Source organism: Pezoporus occidentalis, unplaced genomic scaffold, assembly GCF_034315485.1.
Source record: "Pezoporus occidentalis ecotype Australia unplaced genomic scaffold, CSIRO_AGI_Poc_V1 ctg253, whole genome shotgun sequence".
NCBI lineage: Eukaryota > Metazoa > Chordata > Aves > Psittaciformes > Psittacidae > Pezoporus > Pezoporus occidentalis.
Genome location: NW_026914426.1, coordinates 547575 through 572645, shown reverse-complemented (window position 1 = coordinate 572645; position 25071 = coordinate 547575). Strand labels below are relative to the sequence as shown.

The following is a 25071-nucleotide window of genomic DNA, read 5'->3' as shown; positions in this document are numbered from 1 at the left end:
AGTACCTGACCTCTGTGCTGTACCAGGTGTATCTGCCTGCTATCAGCAAGAGGCCAAGATGCTGCATGTTTATACAACATCACCAAATCACAGTGGAGTGTCATGTCATGAGGTTTCATCAGAATATCATCACTGTATGTTTGTTGTTGGGACAACCTTGGCTTTGACTCTCCACTTGACTTGACACTGGTTTATAAAGATTAATCCTGTGTCCTAGCCAGTCTGCTCTGCCTAAAGCCCCCGATCATTCCGAGTTGCACACAATCATTGTGCCTTGCTTTATCTTAGAAATAGCTATTTCATGGTGCTCCCTAAAATTATACTTTACATGTATGTTAAAATTGATGTGTAAATACAAGTTTGTAAAATGCTCTGGGACTTTAATTCTATGTGAATTTTCATTCAGGCCAATATAGTAATTGTCATACTCTAATATTCAACTAATTTTAATGTATATCTAATTATAATTTGTCACCTGTTGATGTAGTTATTAGGGAAGAATGTGCAGTTCACAACTGACCAAAGGGCAAATGTCTCAGCCTCAGGATTGTTCTGATGCAAAATGTCATGGTGTATTTTGAGCCAAACCTCTTGGACTTCATTTATTGTGTCTTGCACTCCTGTCATTTCTGTGTAACATAATGCAAAGGCACTGGCCTAGCCATCCAGGCATATTAAAAGTGCCTTGTTTCCTCTCATCTTTCAAAACCACATATACATATTGCCTATAGGATACTGCAGCCAGAAAACACAACCAGCCAGCAAAGGATAATCTGCCACAGGCAACATACACCTTGTGGCCTTCCAAATTCTTCAGACAACACAGGAAAACAAACAGCAGCCTTACAGACTTAATGGACTTCTAATGGATTTGATGGATTCTGCATCAGCAGTTTCTAATGGAACATCTAAAGAGGACAGTTTCCCTTCCCATAGAGATTCCTAGAGGATGTGAAGTTGGAGTGCAAAGGCTCCAATTTTTAACACTTCAATGCTGTGGAAGAGAACTCATGGTAAGACTGAAAGTCTTCATCTCTTCTGAAAAGTGATTGAGTTTCCAGGAGATAGTAAGTGAGCTGTCTCATACCACAGAACTCAACAGTAGCAAAAGGCACCAGTAAACCCCATGAAGTTCGTGATCTCCTTGATCCATTTAGCTCAACTCCCCAGAGCTGGTGACGAGGAATTGCAGAAACTGGGGCTTGAAGTCTGCTCCCATGCCCAGAGAGAGGCTGTGGTTATAGATGGGGAGTTGTTGTGCAGTTATCAAAAAGAAGACAAAGTCCAAAATGCTTTTGTTGAATACAGCTAGGCAGCAGTGGTAATAGATTCCTCCTAGTTACATATCCTTGACTTTGTTATTTTTGCATAATCTTCTAACTTCAGCTATTGATAAATAAATTGGTTTACAAACCAGAGTGTAAATCACCATTCACTGCTGAGCTACTATTGTGCCTCTCATTTGTAAGGCAGCTTGCAAGCTTGTTTTTTTAATCAGTTTGGCTTGACATTTTGTTTTCCTACTATTATTTATGAGCTGTATCTTATGAATGGATTATGTAAAATAGTTTAATTCCAGTTGTTGCAATTTCTCAGATTCCATCACACAAAAGCTTGCTTTGAGCAGAACACTCAGGTCCAGACTTTGTTCTCAGTTGTGCTGATACAAATTAGACCATCATCCACTGAGATCAAAAGGGCTTTGCTCAGATTTACAACCGTTAGGGGCATTTAGGAAAAATTCTGAGGAATGCTCTTTTTAGAGTACGCAAAAGCACATTGCTGCTTCCGGCAGCACATTTCACAGGTGGGGTTAACCTTCTATCCTCAGCTCAGTAACTGAACCTGGTGATTCTTACAGCAAAGAATTATCAACTGCATTCAGCTGTGACTTGACTGCCTTTGTTAGAATATGTCAGAAACACGGATGGGTGGATTTGAGAACATTTGCTTTCTAAGATTTTGAATGCAGTCACTTTCAAGCAACTGAAACCTTCACGGCTAATTAAAGCAATCTTAGTCCCCATTTGATGGCAGGTGTTAGCTCTTTTCTGTGAGAGCAGGTTACTATTGTCGCAAAGCAACAGCTCTTAAGCCTTTGCATGTAAAAACTATCTCCAGATGCCAAAAATCTTGCCAATTATTACTCTCCATTTCACAGGTTTCTCTGATCTCTCAGCATCTGACTTCACACCTGAGTGAGGAACAGAAAACTTGTGAAAACAAGAGTTTGGTTGCTAAGGAGCATTTGGCATGTATTTTTGCTGTTTATTTCCATATACTAAATGATAGTTCATTTCTCAGGATGAAGCATGCGATGTGGCCTGCAGCAGTTGTAGATAAGGCATGGTATCATGCAAAGGAGAGAGAAAGAACTACAAATTTCTGCTTCACATTGGCTTGCTCAGGTTATTGCTCCATGGTTGCCTGGACTCAGGTCACTCAGTCAACTGCTCAGTTGCTGAATTCACACAGTGTTCTACTGGAGCCCAGCCTGGTGTCAGAACAGCAGCCGGCCGTGGGAAGCCTCACAAGGAAGCAGCCTGTTCCCTGCCACTTGCAAGTCAAACTGGTTACATTTTTCATCTCAGCACATGGAAATAGGTATGGTTAATTTGTATGTCATTGTTGCGACAACGCATAGCCATGCGGATGACAGATGTCTCAAAAGCCATCACAGGGCAGTTTTTCAAAGATGATTGCAAACCCAGTGCAAGGCAAAGGCACGCAGTTCTGTGCATTTAAACCAGGCAGTTACAACCAGAGGTACACAGACTGCATGTTTGCAAAGCTATAGCTTCCTTGTTTGTAGAAGTGCCTCTCAGCTGACTTACTTAGGGCTTTCCGAGGTCGCCTGGCTTTGCATTCAGTCAAGGAGAGCAGGCAGGACTTGCACAGCCCAAACTGCTGCCTGAGGCCTGACACTGCACATGGCCAATGAGTTTTGCTGGTGCTCTGCTGGACCCAGCACAACTCCTCCCTGTTCGAACTACAAAGGTCCCAAAGACCAGCTTTTCCTGGGAGTAGGGAGCAATCCTGCACAAGGCCTTCAAGAGTAATTTATTCTGATTTAGAAGGACATGTTATTCTAATGGCATACCGTGCTAGGCATGATACAGTTTAAATGTTTTTCACTGGTTACAAATGTGACCTTCATTAACTCGTCTTTGTGCGCCTGGATCTACAGGAACAGCTCATTGCATTTTCAATTTAATTTAATTTGAATGATAATTTAAAAGTTGTTTGATGCAAATGCGACCATCTGCATCCTCACAGCTGACACAGTTTTTAAAGAGGAGTTTGTGAGCAGGGGTGGAGGGGAGAGCTTGGTGGCGAGTAAGAGCCATGAGCTTTGCAAGGTGGTTTACTGCAGGGTGTGGAGCACCCTAGGAGCAAGCTGTGAGTGCCTAGGGGCTGAGCAGGGAAGAGCAGAGAAGCTGAGCCAAGAAATTGCTGGTTGTCAAAGCTGTACCTGGCCATTTAAATGTGAAATGGTGATCTCAAGTCATCAGACCATCCTAGCTTATGATGCTGCTTGTTGTCTGAGCCGCAGTAACTGCCCCATGTATGTGCTAGCTAGACCTGCTGCAATACAAAATGCACCATAGCTTAAACTGAGAGGAGGGGCTGGGATAGGTTCTGGGTTGTCTTGTGCATAGCACTTCAGTGCCTAGCAAATACACTGCATGTAGCTCTACTTGTGGTTTTTAATTACTGGCAGTAACAGCACTATCCTGAAACTAAGAGTTTATGGTGATTTTGATGGGGATGGGGAGAGGGATGTAGAAAAACTCCCTTGTTTTGCTATGACTGAATCTAAGCTGTAGGTTTCTGGATGCAAGGGCCTGCCTGTTCCTCCCATCTGCTGTACACCTTGCAATACTGGATGCTTCATGACAGTAAATAAACAGTGCTAATGGCCATTTGTTACTGCTTGGCTGCCAAACTTTGAATAACTTGATAAAACTGAAACTCTGAATTGTTGCACTGATTTTTCTATGATTTGGTTTGGGTTTTCTGCTGACTTCATTCTAAACTAATAGGCTAAAATGGGCTCTGGGTCCAATTCAAGCTCTTGAAAAAGAGGCAGAGGAACCATTTGCCCATAATGGTTCCCTGCTGGCAGCTTTGGTCAGGTAGGATGGAAGGGGAGCTCCTTGCTGAGCCCTCACTCTGCAGCAACAGTGCTTCTACTCTGCACCCCAGGGAGTCATACTTGGAGACTACCATCCCATGTGGCTCCAGTCAAACCTACATGAATTCTAGTGGACGGGCTAGCAAGGGAAAGGGAATTGGAGAAGGATTTGAAACAAATCACTTTGTCCATACCCTGAAAATCTGCTCTATTTCAAATAATGCTCCTTTTTGGCACCTGTGCGCAACAGCCATTGTACTGGTGCTCATGTGAATGCAGCTGAAAGCTTTTAGCTAAATTTTGCAAGCGTCATCTCCCTTGGCATTGCAAATCTGGATAAAGGAAATGAGCAAAATAACCCTTTCTAATAAGGAGGGATGGTTGATTGGGTTAACCTTGTCTGTGAGTCAGGAGACCTAGTATCAATTCTTAGGACAACCATATATTCCTGAGAGGCTGCATTCCTAGTGATTCCTAGTGAAACTCAAGCATTGGCACTCCTGCAAGAGCAGACCATACTCATCTCTGCTCTGTTCTAGGGATTACACTGTGTGCTGCTGTCTTCTCAAAAGCAAAAAATAAGCTGCTGCCACTTCAGCACGATGGAGTTATAAGTACAGTCTATGCCAAAGCACTACTGAGGAAGACAGGTCCCTTATTAAAATGAGCGTGTACATTATAAACTAGGTTTTATTGTCTTAAACCTAAGAACTGGATGAAATGCTATTGGAAAAACAACCCAGCAGTTTTCTACTGCAGAGACTTCACCGCTGATGCATTTATATAACATTTTTCTTGCCCTTTATTTAAAATCATGTTTTCTGCTATTTCTCTAGTGCTCCCTAAATTGGGATATGAGAGATCACAACATCTTTGACGATTGCCTAGAACTCCCCATACGGCTCAGCTGTCTTACTGCATCGCGTTTCAGATGCCTCTGGGAGCTGTGTTAGCAGTCACTCAGGAATACCAAAGCTTGGAGATATTTGTGTGACTGCATTTTAGGTAGCAAGATGCACATATGACTTTGTTAAAACTTGGTTCTATTTGAAATTCACCTTGCAAGCAGTCTGTCAGCATTCTTGGCTCTCTCTCTGACAGTAGAAGACTAAATGTAGCAACCTGACTTCTAATGGATGGCTCTTACTCTGCAAATTATGTTTTAACTTTATTTATGAGCATTAAAAAATGCTACTTAAGTCAGCTTTTGGAAACACATGAGAGAGGTCTCTGATTTTCTTATAAGAGATCAGACTGAGTGAATAAAGTGAACAAAGAAGCTGAGAAGGTGGTTGGGAACCAAAGCTTTAAATTGCAACTGTAAGGCTGATTTCTGATAGTGCTGCTCCCCGAACCCATTAAAGAAACACTTAACAGAAAAAAGGCACACACCCCCCTGGAGAGCCTTCTACCTCCTGTAGAGATTTGGAAGAAAGCTCACATCTACCCATTAGAAAAAAAGTACTTTTAAGCTTTTAAGTTCAAATTACGGGTCCAAACAGCATATGCTGGAACTGAACACAGTCTTGCTGGGAAAGGATTTGCCAAATCTGAGGCTTCTCTAGCAATAAATAATAAACCTAATCAGGCTTCTTCCCTCTGGAGCACTCAGTTTTGTGATAGTGATATGACGGGGCTTCAGAGCCTCTCTTCTGAACAGGTATTCAGAACACCATTGAAATATTAAAAAAAAAACAACAAACAAAGCCACTTTTCTTGAGAGGTGCCAGTTAGAGACAGTCACGTTATTTCTGGTTGTATTTTCCTACCACTGCACATCAGCTGCTTCTGAAAAATTACAGAAGAAAAAGAAGTACAATTAAACAGCAGCTGGTGTGACTCCTGTGCATTGCTATGCAAGCCAGGGAAAGCAGCTATTTTATACAAATACTGATTGCAATGTGAGAAAACTATGGACACTCTTATTTTTCTCACAATACTTAGTTACCTGGTATCAAACATCTCTTTGATAGAAACCTTATAGTTTGGCTTTCAAGAGGCAAAATCACTTTAACTGGTTGTGTTAGGACTGCAGATTTCATCTGTCACTGAAAATCCTTCTGTGCTTCCTCTACAAACACAAAAACATCAAACGGTGGAGCTCTTCCAAGGCTGTCAGCTCAAATATCCCTTTCTGGCCTGGAAGATGCTTAAAATGGGAAGTTTCAGAAACAGAGATGAGAGGACCCATGTTTTACCTTCTTCATGCTTGCTGCAAAAACTCCCACTACATGCATTGCTCCTTGCTAGTAGTTCCAAGGATTTTAGTTTTTATTTCTGGATCTCTAAGCTTTGGCTTTTCCCTCTGTATAAATCTTGAAGCCAGTCAGAGGAAATGAATGGTGCTTTTCCACCAGCAGCTCTGTCGAGCCCAGTTGGTGAGCCATGGGTGATATGCAATGAGTCCCATAACAGCTAGCAATGCTAGTGAAAGGGGGGCTGTTAGTGCCTTTGCTGTAGAAGTTGTTCGCTACTGGGGTAGGAACCCCCCAGCAGCTTGATAGCTGAGCCCTTTCCCCCTCGTGTCCTCATAAATAAAACATAACGGCTGCTGCCCACTCCTGCAGACAGCCGTGTTCTAATAAATCATGTAAATAGTCTTGGAGCTTCACCACCCTTTATTTCACTTGAGTCCCGTAACTCAGCTGTTAATTGGATCTAAGATAAAATCTATTTTACTGCATGTTTCCTAGGCAGGATTCTGTAAAGTCCTCTCCAGAATAATAACCCATAGCATTGCCCTCTTTGTTTTGCTTCTCTCCAGCACCGAGGAGGAGAGCAGTAAGGCAGCATGGCCAAGCTCATGAGAAATTTCCTTCCTCGTGGCTCTCCCTGACTGCTGTGGTTTGGCTGTCAGCTCTGAGCCACCGGCATGCTGGTGAAGATTCACACTGGTTTTAGCAACAGTAGCACAGCTGCCAACTCCAGGCTGCTTCTGCCTCCAGTCCCAAAGTGGAGGTTTCCAAGGGGCCTGGCAGAGTAATCCCTTTGGAGCAATTATATGAGGCTGTTCTAAGCAGCAAATATCTTACCCTACCAGTAAGCTTGTTTGTCAGAAAGATCTTAGAAAGTTCTGGTGTTTTAATTGGTGTAATGCACCTTTTCAGTTGGGAATTTCCTCGCTGAAACAGACATGGGATGTACAACCAAAAAGGCGTTTGGAGGGTTTCTTGTCTTGGAGAAGTGGAATCCCAAATCTTCTGTTTGCTTCTTACTTTCCACTAATTGCAACACAGAAGAAATTTCAGGCCTTTTAGGATAGCTGCTTAAAGAGGTAAATAAAACCTGCACCTGGGGAACTGAGGAACAGCAAGCTTTCTTCCGTTTTTGCCTCTCAAAACTGGAATCCTATTCTAGCAGAAGATTTGTTGCAAGGTCTCTTGTCTAGAAATTGTCACCTCCCTGGTCCTGTCCTGTGCAGAGTGGACAGGGATGTAACTCCTTTTCCCTGCAAAGGACCTGGCCTGTGCTTTGCTGTGCACAGAAAGCACTGAGAGCAGAGAGATGCCCTCAGCCAGCACCATACAGAGCTGCAGCCTTGCACAGGTCACATCAGCTACAGCAGACGGGCTACTGGTTTTATTGTTTATAGACCTAACCTGAACCAGTATCTAGGAGCAACAGCAGCATAATTAGCTTTGGCAATTAACACTGCTTAAATGAAGCTGCGGCAGGACCAAAGACACTTCTTTAGATTACAGAAGCAGCAATTAGTGTTTCATTAAAGTAACAAGCCTAGCTAAGCTACTGAGCCTGCCAGGGTGTGCTGATCTAATTTTGGGACCCATCAATAAACCCAACGGGCATTAAAGTGAGATGCATCGAGTCTTTCACCACCACATTTGAGAAGCCTGACGGGAAAGTGACAGAAGATTTTCTATTGGTTAGATAACAGTAACCTCTGTCTACATGTGAGGTATCACTGGGTAGCACCAACTACAAAAAAAGCAGACGGGTGCAACTGGGTACCTCCAATCTAGTAGTAAAGAAAGTAGAAATCATTTCCTGTCTTATCTGTACCACCATGCAAGTATCCTTTTCATTAGCTTCCTGAAGAATATATCTCTGTGCCAGTTTCACATTGAGTTCTCTGGCTGTTTTTGGTCTGAAAAACAATGCATGTGTTGAAGAACATACTGGGTTTTCTGGATTTGGTTTTAAGTCTTGCCTGCAGCTGTAGGTTGGTGGTTTGTTCACCTTAAATATGAAGTCAGTTCTGCCTTGAAGGGAAGGGGCTGACACCATGCAGCCAGGTGGGTGCTAGTGCTCAGTGTCAGAAGGACCAGGTTTTGTCACTGTTGGACATCAGAGAGTTAGGATGGTAGAGGTACATTACATGGACATACAACTTCTAAATGCCAGGTTTCAAAAACCATTAACTGTAACACAGTGCATGTCCCTCCCTCCCATCATTTGTGCATATTAAACTCCAGCTAACACACCAAACAGTATTTAGTGGTTTTGCTAGGAAATACCAATAGAGAATCAGCAGAATGTACCTTTTTTGTTTGACTGTTCTTTGGTGTAACACAGGGGAAAAAAACCCATCCTGCTGCGAAGCTTTCTGTCATCCTCAGAATTACACAACACAGCAGTTAATACAGCGTCTTTTCCTTGCAACCTGCTTTGCTGTTGTCCGTGCTTTACTATAACCAGTAATTTTCAGTAACCTGGAAGCTTGATTAAAACAGGCACAGAACTGTACTTCTGTGAAAGAGGCTGATCTGGTAAAGTCAGGAACTTTCTAAATAGCAGTTTTCTTGGGAAGTGTTCCTGTTGCAGCCAACAGTAAGAAGGGTTTTGGAGATCTCTCTACTGAATCAACGTGCACTTTGCAGTTCTATTAAAGCTTTCTTGCAAGAGCCCATTTCTGGATATGCCAGAAAAACAGGAATGCTTTCCTGATTCCTGGAGATGAAAACTTACTAAGGAGGAGAAAGCATGTTCCCCCATTCACAGTTTACTTTGATTAGATGAGAAGGTTTTATTTATGGCTGTTTATCAGGCCTGGGACTTCCAAGGGGGGAGAAGTCTCTAATGTGGCTTCCATGGAGCTTCTGCCACTGAGCTGTGTGGAGGGGAAGGAGCTTGGCAATGGGACACCCATTCACAAGCTGGGGACAGGCTCCCTCCTCATGATGTTGTTGTTCAATTCCCACTAAAACTCTTTGACCCCAGCGCTGGTCAGCATTGGGAGCTTTTGTCACAGCTCATTACACAGCAGGAATGTGGAAGCCCAGTGACCTTTCTCAGAGGGACAGGCAGAAAAGCAACAGCACAAAGGAGGGAAGAAAATGTTGTACACTTTAGAGGAGAAATAATTGAATGTTATTGTGATGGAAAACACTGGGCTGACAACGGGCAGGGACAAAAATCTTCCTTTTAGGGTGTTGGTTGTGGGACATGTGGGGTTTGGACATCTATTCATTCAGCTGGCTTCAGCTTCCCTTACCCCTCCTTTGGCTACCAGAGAATTTTGGAGGCTGAGGAATGGCTCTCACGTCCCAGTGATACTGGGCATGGGTTCCTGGACACCTTCATGATGCACTGGAGGGAGGATCAGAGGTAGAAGAGCTGGCGTTGCCTTGCATGGCAAAGGCAAAAGAAGCAAGAGGTCTAAATGTAACATTTCTAAAGCTATTAAAGAAGTCAAGGCAAACTTTTAGCCTTTCCCCTAAAGCTCCCCAGCTTCTATACTGGGGGACTAGAGCCAATGGGACTGCTCCCGTCTGTGCCTCCAGATTTTCTCCTTCAAACAGGTCAAGGCTTCCATCACATTGTTCCCCCATTCATTTCACTTCCAGTTTTTATTCAATCTGACTTCTCCAGTCTCCTGAGATAAACTGATTAATTCTTTTCCCCTTCGTAGTCCCCTGAGTCCCTTGTTCAATCTTTCCCACCTCAGTGAGATCTTAATAAATGCTGTCTGTGGCTGGAAGTGGGATTGGGTCTCAGAACTGTAATTAATTCTTTACTTCCTCCATGGCTTCAGTATGCTATTTACAGCCATTAGCCCGAGCAGAAGCAGAGTTTTGCAGACTACCTCCTACTTTTGCCCCGATTAATATATCTACACTATTTTCTCCTTGCTCTCTTGCTTTTCTTGGTTTGCCTTGTATCCAGTTTACTGTCAACATATGAAAACACTGACAGGTTTCCCATCAAAATGTAATCTCAGAGACAACAATTGCTAGGCTTTCCTCTTTGCTCATGCTATGTTACTTTAAAGCCTCTTAGTCCAGGCTGGCTGCTTGTGACAGGACATCCAGACCCATAGCAGCAGCATGACCATGGTCTTGACTATTATCTCCCTAATTGCTTTCTGTAGTCTCCAGCAGCAGCTTGCAGGATTTTAACTCTAGCACAATGACTGTCTGCTCTGGGAGAGCTTTGGAGGCATTGCACAGGAGGAGAATGTAACCAACTTGGAGGGAGGTGGGTGAGACCCGGCAGAGATGACTAGGAGGATTGTAAGGTCTGAATGAGAAAAAGCTATTAAAAAGGTTTGTGGTTGTTGGCAGATCAGTAGAGGGGAGCACAGTGAATGTTTGAAGCCTTTAAACACTACAGAATTATGCAGGCTGTTACCATGCATTATAAATAGGAGTGGACTGAAGATAATCTAGGGATAACTGGGGGAGCTGTCCCTGGCTGACTGTGGGAGCCTCCTCTGGCAGGGATAAAAGACCCTGTCACTGTCCCTGTTTTATACTGAGGGAAGTGCCTCAGCCTTCCACCTGGGACCTGCTCAGGGTTTCAGCAGTGAACTCCAAAGCTGCATTCAGTATGCCAGTGAGGGAGCGAATGCAGATTTCCTCCTTCTCTCTCTTTTGGGTGAGATTTATGCCACCTCCACATGCACAGCCTCCTGGCAGCAATAAATCACAGAGGGGGAGGGAATGCTGCAATACCCTGCAGCTTCTGTGTGAGGGGCAGGGAGATGGGATGTGTTGGGATCAGCCATCCGCTCCCAGGCATGTAGCCCTAGCATTGCAAACTTGGTCTGGCACATGCTCTCACTCCTTCCCACGCTACACTAGAGATCAAACCCCCAGAGCCTGGGGATTTGCTTTTTAGTCATCTCCCTTCCCTCCACTCCTGTACCAGTGTTGCCCAGGTACCCAAGGCTGGGATGGAGCCGTCAACGTCATCTTGGTAGACAGGTTTATTAGAGAGGAGCACTCTGTGCCAAAGCCCTCCCTGGTACGTGATGAGCATTGGCTGCATCACAGACCTACAGCTCATCACAGATCATCAGCAGTCACCTCTCCCATTGGGACCCCTCTCCTTGGGAACTGTCAGTACTGCTGTCAGGTGTCTTCACCTCTGCACTGCAAAGCAGAAATGGAGGCAGGACAAGGCCACAGCTGTGTACTGCAGGAAGGTTCTTGGTACTCATACCAACCCTGTGAGGCACCAGCTCAGTGCTCTGCTTCAGTTTGCAACTCCTTGGCAAAAATGCCCAGCTGATCTGATAAAACCTTGTCTTTCCCCAGCAGCTTCAGCCACCTCCTAACCTTACCTTGCAGTCTCCTAGCTCCTGGGACTCTGCCTGGGCAGCTGTCAGGACTGGAAACACAGGAGATGCTGAGACCCCTTCACGCTGGCCACAAGCAGCAAGCACAAGAAGACACAAAGGGGACAAGTTCCCTCCAGTGCATCAACGCTGAGCTCAACATGCTCTGCTCCCCACTGCCCCTGCAGCTGAGAGGGTTCAGTCAGGGGAATGAGCCCTGCTCCAGAGGATCCGGGTTCAACCTCCAGGAAAGGCATTTGGCTGCTGCCTGTAAGCACCTGACTGGTTTAATCCACTTTCAGTGCAGAGCTCTGACAAGCCCCCAGCAGAACTAGGGCAGCTAAAAATACTCAGTGCACAAAGAAAGTAATTTGGTTAGGACTGAAGTGATCTATCTCAAATCAAAAATGTGCAAAATGTGGTCTCATCAGGTCAAGCATCAGAAAAGGAACAAAAGTGTGAACTAGTCACAGGGCTTAAGAAAAGCAGCAAAATCTGAAGATTTTGCTAAACGCCACAGCAAGAACAGCAGGGCCTGTACCAGAATCACAGGGAGGTGCCTGCTTATTTCTCCACCATACGCTGACTTTACCTTTACTGTCAGTCTAAATTCTGCCAATTATTAAATTATCCAACATGCAGCAGGAACGCAGCTCAATGGGATCCAAATGGTGTCACTACAATTATGGTAATTATCTGAAAACAAGCCAATTACTCCCCTCCTTTTTGTGCCAGTTGGTACCAACATAGCAGCTGTTCGAGGCAAATTTGTTACCGCGTTACTGTACATTTGTTAAAGGTTGAGGTTGTAGATTCTAACCCTCTTAAATATTCAAAATGCAATAAAGTCGTGGAGCGTATACTGAAGTAGGATTTTTTTAAATGTTGGAAAGGGAGGAATTTCTTTTATATGCCAAGAGAACTGGTGGGAAAGTGATTTACTAACGATTGCTGGCTGGAAATGTGTACTTTGCAATCAGCATAGAACTGAGCTATAAATTAAACTGTGTCAGCTTGTTACCTCTACCCGTGTAAAATGAGTTAAATGCAGACATTTACTGAGGATCTTATACATTTCCCTTTCTTCAGTTTTGGCATTTGGGATGCTCAACACATCCAGAGGCATCTTGCAGGATTGGCCCCTGCATTGGATTCACTTTCAGCAACTCGTTCAATTTGTCAAGTGCTTTGGCTCATTAAATCATGGGAGAAGCAGCAACACTCTTACGGAGAGTGAAGGCAAAGGATGGCTCAGCTCTGCACACATCCCTGTGAGCACTGCCCCAGGCAAAGCAAATTGGGCCAACATTGGGCAGAGGAAACTCTTAGCCCACATGAAGAGGCTCCTGAAAAGATGTTATCAGATATCTTTCATTCTGAACCTGTTCATATGAAGGACAGCCTTGCTTAGACTGGTGAAGGTTTCATAACATATAAAACCCCCAATTTGCAACTACTGCCAGAGATCCAAATGGACCCTTGGGCCACAGATTAGCGTGACCTCTCATTTTTCACAGACCTTCCTTGTAGAAACTAGAATCTTCCATCTCATGTTTGCTACCATATCCTCCCTTGGGCTGACCTTAAATAATTTTTCATGTGATGTTTTGAAATCTTTGGCTTTGATGTGCGTAAAACACTTCTTTCAATAAATGTCATGAGCAGATTAAAGAAAATTAAACGGTGGAAAGAAGAGATAACTACCTTCTGGCTTGAACAGCATCTTCATGACAACTGCATGAATCAGCTATGAAAAATGTGTGTTTCCCTCTTTGTGCTCATGATACGTGCCAGTGGGTTATGTTTATAGCTGTAGGCTTAACATACACCCCCTGCATCTGTGCAATTCCCTGCAGCTCATGTGCAGCTACACAGTCAAGGCACAGGGCAGAGCTTAGTACCTGTGAGCAGGTTAGTGGCATTACCTGCTGCTTTGCTTGAAATAATTAGCCTTGCTCACAGATGACCTTCACAGCAAGCCCTAAAGGCTGACAGATTTGGGCTGTATTGGAGCAACAGGGAAGCACATTTCAGAGAGCTCCTCCTTGAGAAACCTCTGCTACTCACTCCACCATCAGTCCAAAGGAACTGGAGCTGGGCGTCATGGTGCCCATGCACCTGGAGCAAGGTTTCTCACTGCTACAGACCAGAGGGTACTGATGCAACCACCTTCCTGGACAACCCTGGTACCTCCCTGCTATTCTTAACTATCTGCTTTCCATTTTCCTTTCCCAGAAGCTCCCTGTTGCTGTCAGAGTGACATGGCAGGACTCTCTGCATTTGGGGCTGTGACCAGTTCCTGCTAACTTGGCAATATGTGAAATACCACCTCTTCCAAGAAAGTGTAAGTATGCTGTCCCCTACTGATCACCAGTCGATTCTTCCTTATTATTTAAGATTTGCTTATTACCTTATCCTTTTGCTTCACATTATTTCCACATTTGTTGCCTATTAAAACTGCCCAGCTCAGATTTCTCCCTGTTAAGCAGCAACAAGATACCCAGCCAAAAGAATTACATTTGATAGTGTGGAAAAAAAGAAATTATAAAAAATAATCCAGGCAGTCCCTTGCCCAGTTGTAGCATTAGATATGAATGAGTGTGTAAACAGGTTTCTGCTTATCAGTCCTGCTGCTATCTGCTTGCACACAAACTGCTCAGCCACACAAAATCCAATTTCCAAGAGGTTAGAGGAGGGAGCTGTTTGCAGAAACAGAGCAATACAAATCTCCAAAGCCACAGCCCTCATTACGCTGATGTTAGAGAGAGAAATGTCGCTTTACTCCTCCTGGCACCCAAAGGTGGTATTTACTTTTGTGACTTTGATTAGAATCAGCCTGGCTTTGCCACCGGATTGTTTCCTCCCATTTTCTTACGCTTGTTTGGTGGGTCAGTGAAAGCAGCTGAGTCCCCTCTGCAGTCACTGTGCCCAGAGCAGGCACTGGGCACTGGGGGTCTGCAGTGCACCCTGACACTATGACACAACCATCCCCTGTTTCTCCCAGAACAGCCTGGAAACTTGAGGTGGAAACACCAGTCACAGACTGGCAGCAGAGACAGGAACACAGCCCACTGCCTCCAGCAGGGTGCCCTGCACCAGGCATGCAGTGAAAGCAAGAGGTGCTGTGTTTTGAGGTTTTGCCAAGACCTGGATATGGACAAATGCTGCAGCTCAGTCCTGGAGGAGCTGAACCCTCCGAGTGCCCTATAGCATTGAGGAGGAAGGAGCACAGCATGGGAGATGCTGTGGGCTGGACCCTCTGACCTGGCTGCTGTAGGTGACAGCAGGGAGAATACAGCAGCATCCAGTGGCAGCAGGACTGTGAGGTGCAAAAGACAAATGTGCCTCAGTTCCTGATGTAGGCACAAGCTCTTTGTTTATTCCCAGATAGAGTGATCAGGCAGCCATCTCCTCTCCTCACACCTCCTGGAAAGGGTTGTGGCCCAGAAGCTGACTGCCTTAGTAAAAATGCAAACTGTAAGCTGATTAGATATTCATAGATACTCTTTCTTGATTAGCTCACCATTAATATTTCAGTGTCAGAACTGGATGCATACTGCCTCCCTGCTTTCTTCCTTCCTGCTTAATTAATTTTGACCATCACTGACAACAGTCTCCAACAGATAGCAGAAATTGAAGTGGGCTGTTCCGTGACTTTGCTTGCTGTAAACAGCTATTTGCAATTCCTTTTCATACATCACCCACTCAGCACAAAGAGACCATGGTAGCAGAAAATGAGTCTCCCTCATAAGGACTTCAGAGCTCCAAAAGAACATTTGCTTATTTGATAAAAATATGCAAAAAGACAATGCAGTGGGCACAATTCAGCAACAAGATTTGTGTCTCACCTCATAATCTGCTGGCTGTGATGCCAGTTAAAAAAAAAATAGAAAGGGATAGAATTGTTAATTTCTCTTTAAAAAGAAAGGGCCTTTGATTTAGGGTAGCTCATAAAAGCCAGAGTATTGCCCAGCTGTGAGGGGTGTGATAATTTCTGCAACTGCAGCAGTAGTATGAGCAGCTCACTTCATAAAATGCAGGCTGCATGGCTGCCTGATGCACAGCACACACATCCACAGCTGATAATACGACATGCTGCTAATAGTCTGTTTGATTTTATTGATGTGCTCAAGATATATGGGGGCAGAAGAAGCAGCGAAGCACAAATTATACAGCAGCGTTTGTTCCAGCCCAGCCCAGGGGACTGTCTGCATTTGCCTGTGCTCCTCCTGGGCCCAAAGGGATGGAAGCTCACCTGCATGACAGGAGGCTAGTTGCCACCTCCCAGGTCCACATGGTCCTGTAACAACATGGACTGGGATTGCTGTCACAATGTGCCTACCTGGGACCAAAGCAGCACTGGCTTTGCAGAAACAACATTTTTGCTTTTTTTTGCTGCCACCTGGGCTGCATGCTGCTGCTGTAAAACCAGCCCTTTGCTGCTGGACACACTCCACACCTCCATCCGTTGCAACAGCCCATCCCACCCTAACCTACAGCCTCTCCTTTCCCAGGGAATACACCACAATGGTGATCCAAGGCAAGCAGAAAGGCAGGAGTGACATGTTGCAGCCTTGCTCAGCTCCATCCCTTCCACACAGTAACTCAGGCTGTTAAATGCCTGGCCAGAGCTCACCATCTGCTTCCAGTCTTCTAGGAATACTGCTGCATAATTCAATCAAAAAGGAAAAGATCCTTGTTTCACTGAATCGTAAGTCACTCATCAAGTAATTATATTTTTGTATCCCTACCAGGAGCAACAGGGGCTGTTCATTTTATCAGCTTTAGCAGCCAGAGCCATGCTCTGCCAAGGTTATGGGTGGGAGAAGAGCACTATTTAACATTTCCTCAGACATCCAAGACTTATCCATGTTTTTAGTTTTTTGGTTAGGCAAGTGACTAAAGCCTTTCAGGACCAAGCCTTTGTCCAGGAGTGCTCTTATTGTGAAGCATAGAAAATGCGCCACTTGGACCAGAAGAACTGACCAAACCATCAAAATGAAGCTAATTCCCAGCAATATGATTATGTCAGGTCTGCTCTTCCAGGGCAGAGCTGCTTCTGCAGTTGCTGCCTAACCAGGGAGCAAAATCCTGTTTATCTTAGCAGCTGGAAGACACACGGGGTTGCATCCCCCTCATGCTGCCTTAGATTAGGTCAGATGAGATTAGTTCAGGGGAAAAGCCAACCAACTTGGTCCATCAGAAGTGCCTGGGATGCAACTCGCAGGACGAAAAAAACGGAAGGAGTCTTTTGAAAAGATCCCAAATGGTAATCTTTCTGGAGCCTTTTGTTGCTCTCTGGGGCAATTTCCCCATGTTAGACACTTCCACTATCCCACAGTTTGTACCGTTTCCCCAGACAGCCATCCCTTAGCACCACTGTCCTTTCCTGGGTTAGGTCTCCACCTGCTCTTTCAGTGCCCCAGATGTTCAGTCTTAGATTTATTCCTGTGACTTTGAAAAGGGCTTCACCATGTTTCCATCTGTGTTTACACTCAGTGCGGGATAAATTCTCCTCCTAGAAGATCTGTTCCTTACCAGCAAAGAAGTACGACTCAGCATAGATTCAGATGGGAAAGCAGAGCAAAACATTTCCAAGCCAGCGCTCGCCTGGGAGCTGTGCTACGTGCCCACACAAGGACAGAGACCTCTGCCAGACTACCTGCATTATCAAACTATGCAAGAAGGAAGTGGGATCTGGCCCAGAGCCACTGCTCACACATCCACTCTCAGGGCTGGTTCCCCAATTTACCCAGCACCTCCTGCCAGTTACTCATTCAGGATACTGAAACCAAATGCTCATCTACAGCAAGCAAAGCAGGACCGAAATGCCCCACATCCCCATGAGGGGTCTGACCCAGCTATCTGGGATCCTGCTGGCCATCTGGGGCTGTGGTGTTGGAAAGGCCCATTTTGTCTGACCTTCATAGCTCCTATCTCTGTGCCTTCTCTTAAAGCAGGACTGGCTGATGCACCAGCACAGCCGTTTTTAAATGCCTGGGCAATTTGCAACACAAAGGACAGTGAGCAGCTGCAGCGCAGATTTATCACCTTGCTCACCAAGGCTAGGCCAACACATCTCCGCTGTACAGCAACAGCAAGGCCCCAGAATGACTTTCCAGGTGAATCTACAGATAGCATGAGCTTCATCTAATCTCAGGAGGACAGATTTTGAAGCATAGAGGGACTCACTGCTTCATCCTAAATCTGGCATCAACTTTCAGGTTTCAGGGCAGCATGCTGATGCTGACAGACGGCTGTATGTGCTGCCCTCATTGCTGTGTCCTGACAGGTCCTTGTCCATACCCACGTTCAGTTGGCTGTTACATTAGTCAGGATCCAACCAGCCCAGCAAACATTTACATCTGACACAAAAGCCAAAGTCTATTTTCCATACTGCTAATATTGGATTAGCGTATCGTAACAGGGCAAAACCTTCCAAAATTGACAGACACAAGGAGGGCTGGACACCGGGGTTGACCAAAACTCCCTGATATGCGTGCTTCTCTTGAGCAGACTGAACTACAAACTGCCTCTGCTTCCTGAGCTCCCTGTTAGCATTGGAGAGAATGGGGATTTTTTTCTCTGCATTACACCACACAGTCCAGATGGATGAGTCAATAAAGATCATGCGACATTTATGTAATTGCTTCAGGATGCATGAAATTCAGCTAGGAGTTCCGTTCCCCATAGCAAAGGAGGATATTCAGGTGGCCCTGGAAGAGGCTTGCAAGGGTCTGTCTCCTTCTTCCCAGCAACAGCAGATACAAACATGAGCCAAGCCAGGGGAAAAAAGGGAAAAGCCAAACTGTTTCTGAAGGGAAATACCACCTGAAGCTCACAATCACATAGCAAGGAGGTAAGGAGACATGCTTCTTCCCAGCACTGTGGGCATGCAGTAAGCAGGCTGGGGAGCCACTAATGACAGCTGTTAACTGATAGATGCTCTGAAGCTTTGCAGGAGCTGGTTTATTATGTCCTTTCTGTGCTATCTGCAGCCTGAACTTAAATGGGAAGAAGGACCCTCTCATGCAGTGGTTCTCTCCTGCAACAACCAACAAGCACAGTTAAGCTCCACGAAAGATGAACCATAATCAAAGCCATCTCTCCCCAAAAGCTCATGTGGTGTGAGGGAGCTTGCTAGGAAAGGTATGTCTGGAAGAACATTCTGATAACACCCCTGAGCTCCATGCTGGTACCTTGAAAATGACAGAATGAGAGTAAATGCCCTGCATTGTAGAAGAAGGAACAACTAACTGCCTGTAAACTGAATGGAAATTAACACAGACAAAGGGAAGCAAATTCCCTCTAAAACGGAAGTATAGATTTTCGCCATCTGAAAGATACGGCTCTGGCACAGTGCTGGGATCCTTGGGGCTGGCTTGTATTTCCTCAGTCTTTGGAGCCTCAGTGGCACTTGTTATTTGTCATTCCCACTTATTACAAAGGACTGTTATTATTTACAAAATATACTTTTTATGGACTGTTACTGCATCCAAGTGCAGTAACTGGCCTAAACTCAAATCCCCAGGAGAACTGTTGAAAGAGAAGCAATTCAGCCACGTATTAATATGACAAGGATTTCCCCAGATTTAAGGCAATAGGAAATATGTTTTGTACAACAGAACTAGTCCTTTCCCGCAGTATAAAACTGCTCTTTTTCAATGACAGCAATGAAAGGATATTGCTTCTGTCACTGATGTCACTGGAAATGTATTGCCCTTTTCCAAGAAACCAGTGAAAGGACATGGCTGGTTTATTCTCTCAATGAGGCTACTCATTTAGAGAGAAATACATTGCCTCCAGCATTAGCCCAGACATACTGCTCCTGCTGTGTTCCCTGCCTGAAGGAAGGGCAAAGGCACCATGTCAGAGGGTTTGTGCCAACTGGCAGAACTGAAGAAAAGCAAAGGAGAGTTTGAGAACTAAGCAGAAGAATGAAAACTGTCCAACTGTCAGAGACAGAAATGAATTCGTAACTTCTCTCACGGAGGGTGAAGTGGGGCTCAGCTGCTGTACAGTGCAGCCAGGATCTGGCCCCTTCCCCTTCAGCAGCTCTGCACCTCGTATGAAATGAGCTTAAACCCTGGGAAGGCTAATGTACCCTTAACCTGGCTGTTAGGAAAGCTGCCAGCCCTTCTCCCTTTTACTGCTAAGTTTAATGGTCTGTCTCTCCAGTGAAGATTTTAGGTTTTCAAAGTAAAATGAAATGGTTCTCAAACCAAGATGATCTATCACATGAATGTATGCACCAAAGAGCATGGAGAAATTACTTTTTCAGCAGGAACAGAAATTTCCTCCAGTGAAAGGCCGAATTTGAGTCGATGTTTGTGGTTCCACTTTCATTCCTGTCTATCTGCAGATCTGGCAAGTTCATTTTGCTCCTCTGCAACATCCTCCCAGGAGACACCGCCCACTTGGAAGGTAGATGGAAAAAAATTCAATTGTCTGTTTTAACATGGGAGTTCATCAAATTCTCTTGCAGAGACTGGTGGAATAGCATCATCTGGGCTTTGGTGCTGGTGCTCAGCATCTCCACAGTGTTCAGAGCAGTCTCTGCTCCAGGACACATTAGCCTAAGACCCAGGATTGTTATGGCTTTTACTGAGCTGAGTTCTGAAGCAAATTGGCAAAAAATGCTGCAAAAGAGGATCTGCATCAGTGTGAGTGTAAAACTTGAGAGCACACATAAGTCAGGCATAAGCAATATTGGCACTGGAGCAAAGCACCTCTCGGGCTTGGCTGCAGCAGAGGCCTGTCAGCAGGCTCCTAGCATCAGACGTGTATTAGTTGTGTCAGGAATTAGTGAGAGTTCACTGACTTAATAATAACATGCCAAAGGCAGTTTTTCAACTTTGCAAATGTAATTAAAGAAAGCAGGGGGGGAAATTATTGCTTCCAACGGTGTTGACCACTGTCTCTATTGCAAGGATGAGATGTGAAATGCAGAGGGGAGAGGGTAAAGATGGCAATGAGGACCTGAGCAGTGATGAGGATCATGCAATTACAGCTGTGATGGGAGCGTTGCTCTTTACAGAAAAGGAAGGCAACGGGAAAACAGAAGTGCTGTCCTTGTGACTCAGGAGCTGGACCCATCCCCAAGGTCAGGTTTTATGCTGCTAGTTTTTACTTTCATGCCCAAGCACTTCACATCAGGACTGGACTTTGCTTTATTTTTGGCACTTCTCTTGCTTAGACAAATCTTGCAGTTTTGGGCAACCTTTCTTGGATGGCTGGAAACAGCTTTATGGCAGCATTTCTTCAATGCTACTCTGGTGACTGAACATACCCAGCATCAGGACTCAGCATGTTTTTCAAGACATTACTGCCACAAGAAGAGGGACCGTGTGGGCTCTGTGATAAAAGCCAAGATGCTATTTTTAAAATAGGGATGGGGGAAGCTTTGGGTGATTTTAAATCAAATCAATGGCTGGACAACAGGGCGCTGCTTCCCCCTGCCTCCGCTGCCAAGTTCCTCTTCAGATTCCCAGGGCTGTCTTGTGACAAACAATCCTTATTGTCAACAGGATGGGGCTCCCACCGCAGCCATGAGAACGCCCTTCAGGAAACCGGTTATGGGTCGGCCCCTGCCCAGGCTGTGTTGGAGCAGGTGGGAACAGCTGCACAATCTGAGAATGGCTCCCCCTTCTCCTCAGCCATTCCTGAACATTCTTAGTGTTGGTTGCAGCACTGGTGACACAACCCCAAACTGTCCCCTGCCTTGGGCAGGTGTCTGCTCCATTTATGTCTCCTCAATGAGGTGTTGCAGGGGCCATGCTGTGACACTGCCAGCACCCCGGGAGCAGTGGGCATGTCCCCACCGTCCAGTGGCCCCTGCAATGTCCTCAGACATTGCTCTCCAGCATCCCCAACAGCTGCTGGTGCCATTATTTCAATCATGACTACTGGTACCTGGCCATCAGAGATCCCATCAGGCACACTCCAAAACTGCCCCTCATGGTAGTGACAGCAGCAGGAAAGAGAAGACTCCCACAGTGTTTTAACAGCAGGTCAGCAATTACCAGGCTATGACCCCTCTAATTGCTGCAACTGTGGAGATGCTACCAAAGGTCGGAGGACAGAGGCAGCTTGGTTGTACACCCTCTTGGTGCTGTTTTTATCTAAGTTACTAATTACACATTACCTATATGTTACCAGGCTGATCGATACTAGTCTGAGGAATCAATATGGACGTGGATGACTGTGCTGTTTGCCATTCAGAACCTGCACAAGCTGGAAAAAACAGGGCACCACTGATCCCAAAGGTAGGCCGAGATGCAGGGTGGGACAGGAGGCGCAATGGGGACAGTGACCACACGTTGCCTTCCTAAGTAGCACTGTGACACAGGCACTGAGACAGCCTCCTGGCCAGGGACTTGCCACGTCCATGCTAACTGCAGCACATGACTGCATCCCAAAGCTGGGGCAAACCTCCCACCCATCCTGCAGCACTCCGTTGGGAACAGCACATTCCATTTTAATCTAGGTTGCTTTTCAGTCCTTGGAACACAGTGTGTTTAAAAGATTCACACTGATCTGAAAATTGACAGTTCTCTTGATGTGTTCTTACCTGATGATTGAGAATCACCAGCTACTTCAGCAAGCACAATGTCTCCTGCATTTTGCTTTGCTTCTTAACTAACCAAAAGCTGAGACTATCTCTGTAATGCCACCATGCTTCTGCCAGCAAGAGGGATCTTGGCTGCAGAATGCAATCACATTTTGCAGGAAGAAGCGCTTGGGACTACCATGACATTTGGGATTAAAGTGCAGCTAAGTAAGGGGAGTAACTGGGAGTTTCTGCCTGTCTTGCTGGAGTCTCATGACTGTTCTGATTCTGTCGTAGCAATGCTGGGAAATTACTCTTTGAAACCAAAAGAGCCTGAGAAAGGCATGGGCAGGTCAGGGTCATTTGCCCTCAGCCTGCTTTTGTCTTGTGCAGTGAATTGATGGCGGTAGGATTAGACAGAGAGCAGCGCGGGGCAAATGTAAAACTCTCCCCTAAGGCTCCCCTTGTGCTTGACTGTGCCTGTGCCCTCAACAAGATGCAAAGCTCTGCAGCCTCCTCCTGTCAGGCCACTTCACAGGCATGTCTCAGAGCCCAGGGAAAGGATCAGCAGCTTTGGGGCAGCTTTGGGTGCATCCAGTTACTGACCACTGATGGATCAGCCACCACTCACCAGCAAAGCAAGAGCCCTTTTTCTGAAAAGCTCATGGTGAAAAGCTCCTGAAAAGCAACACAATCCTGGTTTTTATTGAGGCCTTAGGGTAGCTAAAGTTGTTGTGGAGTGAGGCTTCTAGCCCCTGCTGCTGGCCTGGGAAGACTTGGTACTTTTTCTAAGCAGCAGATGCAGTCCTCTTTAGTGCCAGTAGCTTAATCCAACAGCAGACCTGTAATCCTTCCCTTAGTCCCACAAGCCCCAAAAGCAGAAAGCTGCCCAGATTTGCTGTTCGATGAGGTTTACTCAGCCTCAGTTGCAATCTCAGTTTCCACCAGCAGCAAGCCTCATTCCCCTGGAAAGGCCATTCCCACGGGAGCGCAGATGCTCCTGAGCCAGGAACAGAAACGGTCCATGCTGGAAACTCAGCAAAGGCTGCTTTGGCTCTTAGCACCCTGCAGCCTTCGGGACACTCCTAATGCAGTGACACTACTGGGGCCTGTGTGGCCTGCCGTAGCTCAGAGTGGAGCCTTGGGGCAACCCAGGGCATCACCAACAGTTGCCTTTGGGTGAAGCCAGTGCCTGGGACACTGTGATGGCACCGTGTTCCTGCCAGCAGCTTTGCCACTGGCAGTTACTTGAAAACTGGTCTGAGAGCTTTGCAGAGAGAAACTGTAATGTCCAGCTATAAACTGCAGGTCCCCTGGCACAGCACCCAGAAGCCACCAGAGAGGTTGTACAAGCACAGCCAGCCCTGGAGAACATCCCCTGCCTTTTCCTTACAGCAGGAAACATTTCTCCCTGGATACAACTCCTAATTTTAAAATGCCAGCAAACAGGCTTTTTCTGAAAACTAACTGTAGCAAGATACCAGCTCTACCTCCCTTTGCACTCCCAGTGCCTGGCGTTAGCCCCAGGGCCCACCTCCATCAGCAGCAATAGGCCACAGCTGGAGGTTGGGGCTGCCCTCCCCACCCCTAACCCACACATAAATGGGGCCAGCTTGGCTTCCTAAGCCTCTTCAGAGGTGCTGCTGAGCAGGTTTGGGAGGAGGTATCATAGTAGAAATGTAATTTTAGTGAGCTGGCATCACACTTGGGGAGTGAGCTCTAATCTCTCGGGCAGCTCTGACTTTGCCTTTAGGGTGTGAGAGCTGAGCAAATGTTCTGTCTTTTCTCCTTTCCCCCTCTCCATGTTGCTCTGCTGTTCATTTATCCTTCATTTGGGATCATCCTCTTGTCATTTATGTGGCTATGGTGGTTGGTTTTTTTTTCTAAGGGGTGGATGCCAGGCATCAGGAATCATATGTTCAGCATATGGTGGCAATTAGCCCAGCTCTGAACCCTGATGGCATGTCTGTGTCTGCAATTAATGCTCTTCGCTATCTGTGTAAGGTTTTTATCTTCTTTCCTTCCGGGGCTAGAAAAGGAGCAACTTGGATCTCAAAACACAGCAGTAAAGTGTTAAAGGCATAGTTTGGGCCCTTGCTGTGGGGCTGGTCTCAGGATTGATTCTTGTTTGGTTCAGCTTGGCCTTTGCACCTGGATTTATGTGAGTGTGGCTCAGGGTGCCTGTCTGATACAGCACAGAGACTATGGGGACTGGTTCTGGCTCTCCCAGTGCCTCCACTCATGTACTTTATGGCATGTTTCATGCACCTGGCTCTTTTATTAGGAAATTAGACTCAATGTTTTATAGTGTTAAGCTTCTTTATTCATGCCTATGGTTCTCTGCAAAGCATCTTGAGGTTTCTTTTATGGGATGGGAAAATGGGAGCAAAGTCTGGATTTCAGGGGGGAAATACCATGGCAAGCAGAGGGAAGGTGCCTGTGGGATGAGCGGTGCTTCAGGGAAACACAGAGGAGAAACACAGCCCCCTCCCACTGCTCCACTGGCATCTTGTGGTGATTTTGTAGGGGTTCCCCTGGCAGAGCTGCCCCTTCCATCAGAAAGGTGCTTTACCAAATCTCATGGGCTTGCTCTGCTTTCCTTCTTTCCCATATAAATTCATCTACCCTAAAAATCACTGCTTTTTTCTATTAGATAGTGTGATTTTGGGGGAGGAGTTTATCTCGCTGTCACCTGGCTGCAGCTGATTTTAAATGAAGATGAGAGGAACAGGGAGAGAAACTGGGGGAGGTAGGGGGGTGGGTGGGCAGCATTTCTGAATCCAAATACATTAAGCCATTTAATTCTGTTGACTCAGGGCTGCCTGGCTCTGAATAAGAATTAATCCACAGTGAACCAAAATTAAAAAGCAC

At 45.7% G+C, this 25071-nt stretch overlaps 2 protein-coding genes across 6 annotated transcripts in view; one reads left to right on the top strand and one right to left on the bottom strand.

The window, feature by feature from the left end:
• The window catches only part of LHFPL7 (LHFPL tetraspan subfamily member 7), a 60349-nt gene that overhangs the window by 22918 nt on the left and 12360 nt on the right, over positions 1 to 25071 (bottom strand). The gene's annotated exons all lie outside the window — the stretch shown is intronic.
• Positions 1 to 25071, top strand: part of SPATA22 (spermatogenesis associated 22) — a 63417-nt gene that overhangs the window by 31821 nt on the left and 6525 nt on the right. Inside the window, exons 9-12 of one of the 5 annotated variants that reach the window (XR_009965764.1) lie at positions 2409 to 2604; positions 13887 to 13995; positions 16166 to 16362; positions 21810 to 21916. The gene's annotated coding sequence lies outside the window, so the exon portion shown is untranslated. Of the gene's footprint in view, positions 1 to 2408; positions 2605 to 11664; positions 12086 to 12740; positions 12919 to 13886; positions 13996 to 16165; positions 16363 to 17176; positions 18117 to 21178; positions 21666 to 21809; positions 21917 to 25071 lie in introns of those variants that run through there. The other 4 variants (XR_009965766.1, XR_009965765.1, XR_009965767.1 and 1 more) reach the window with 4 other exon arrangements.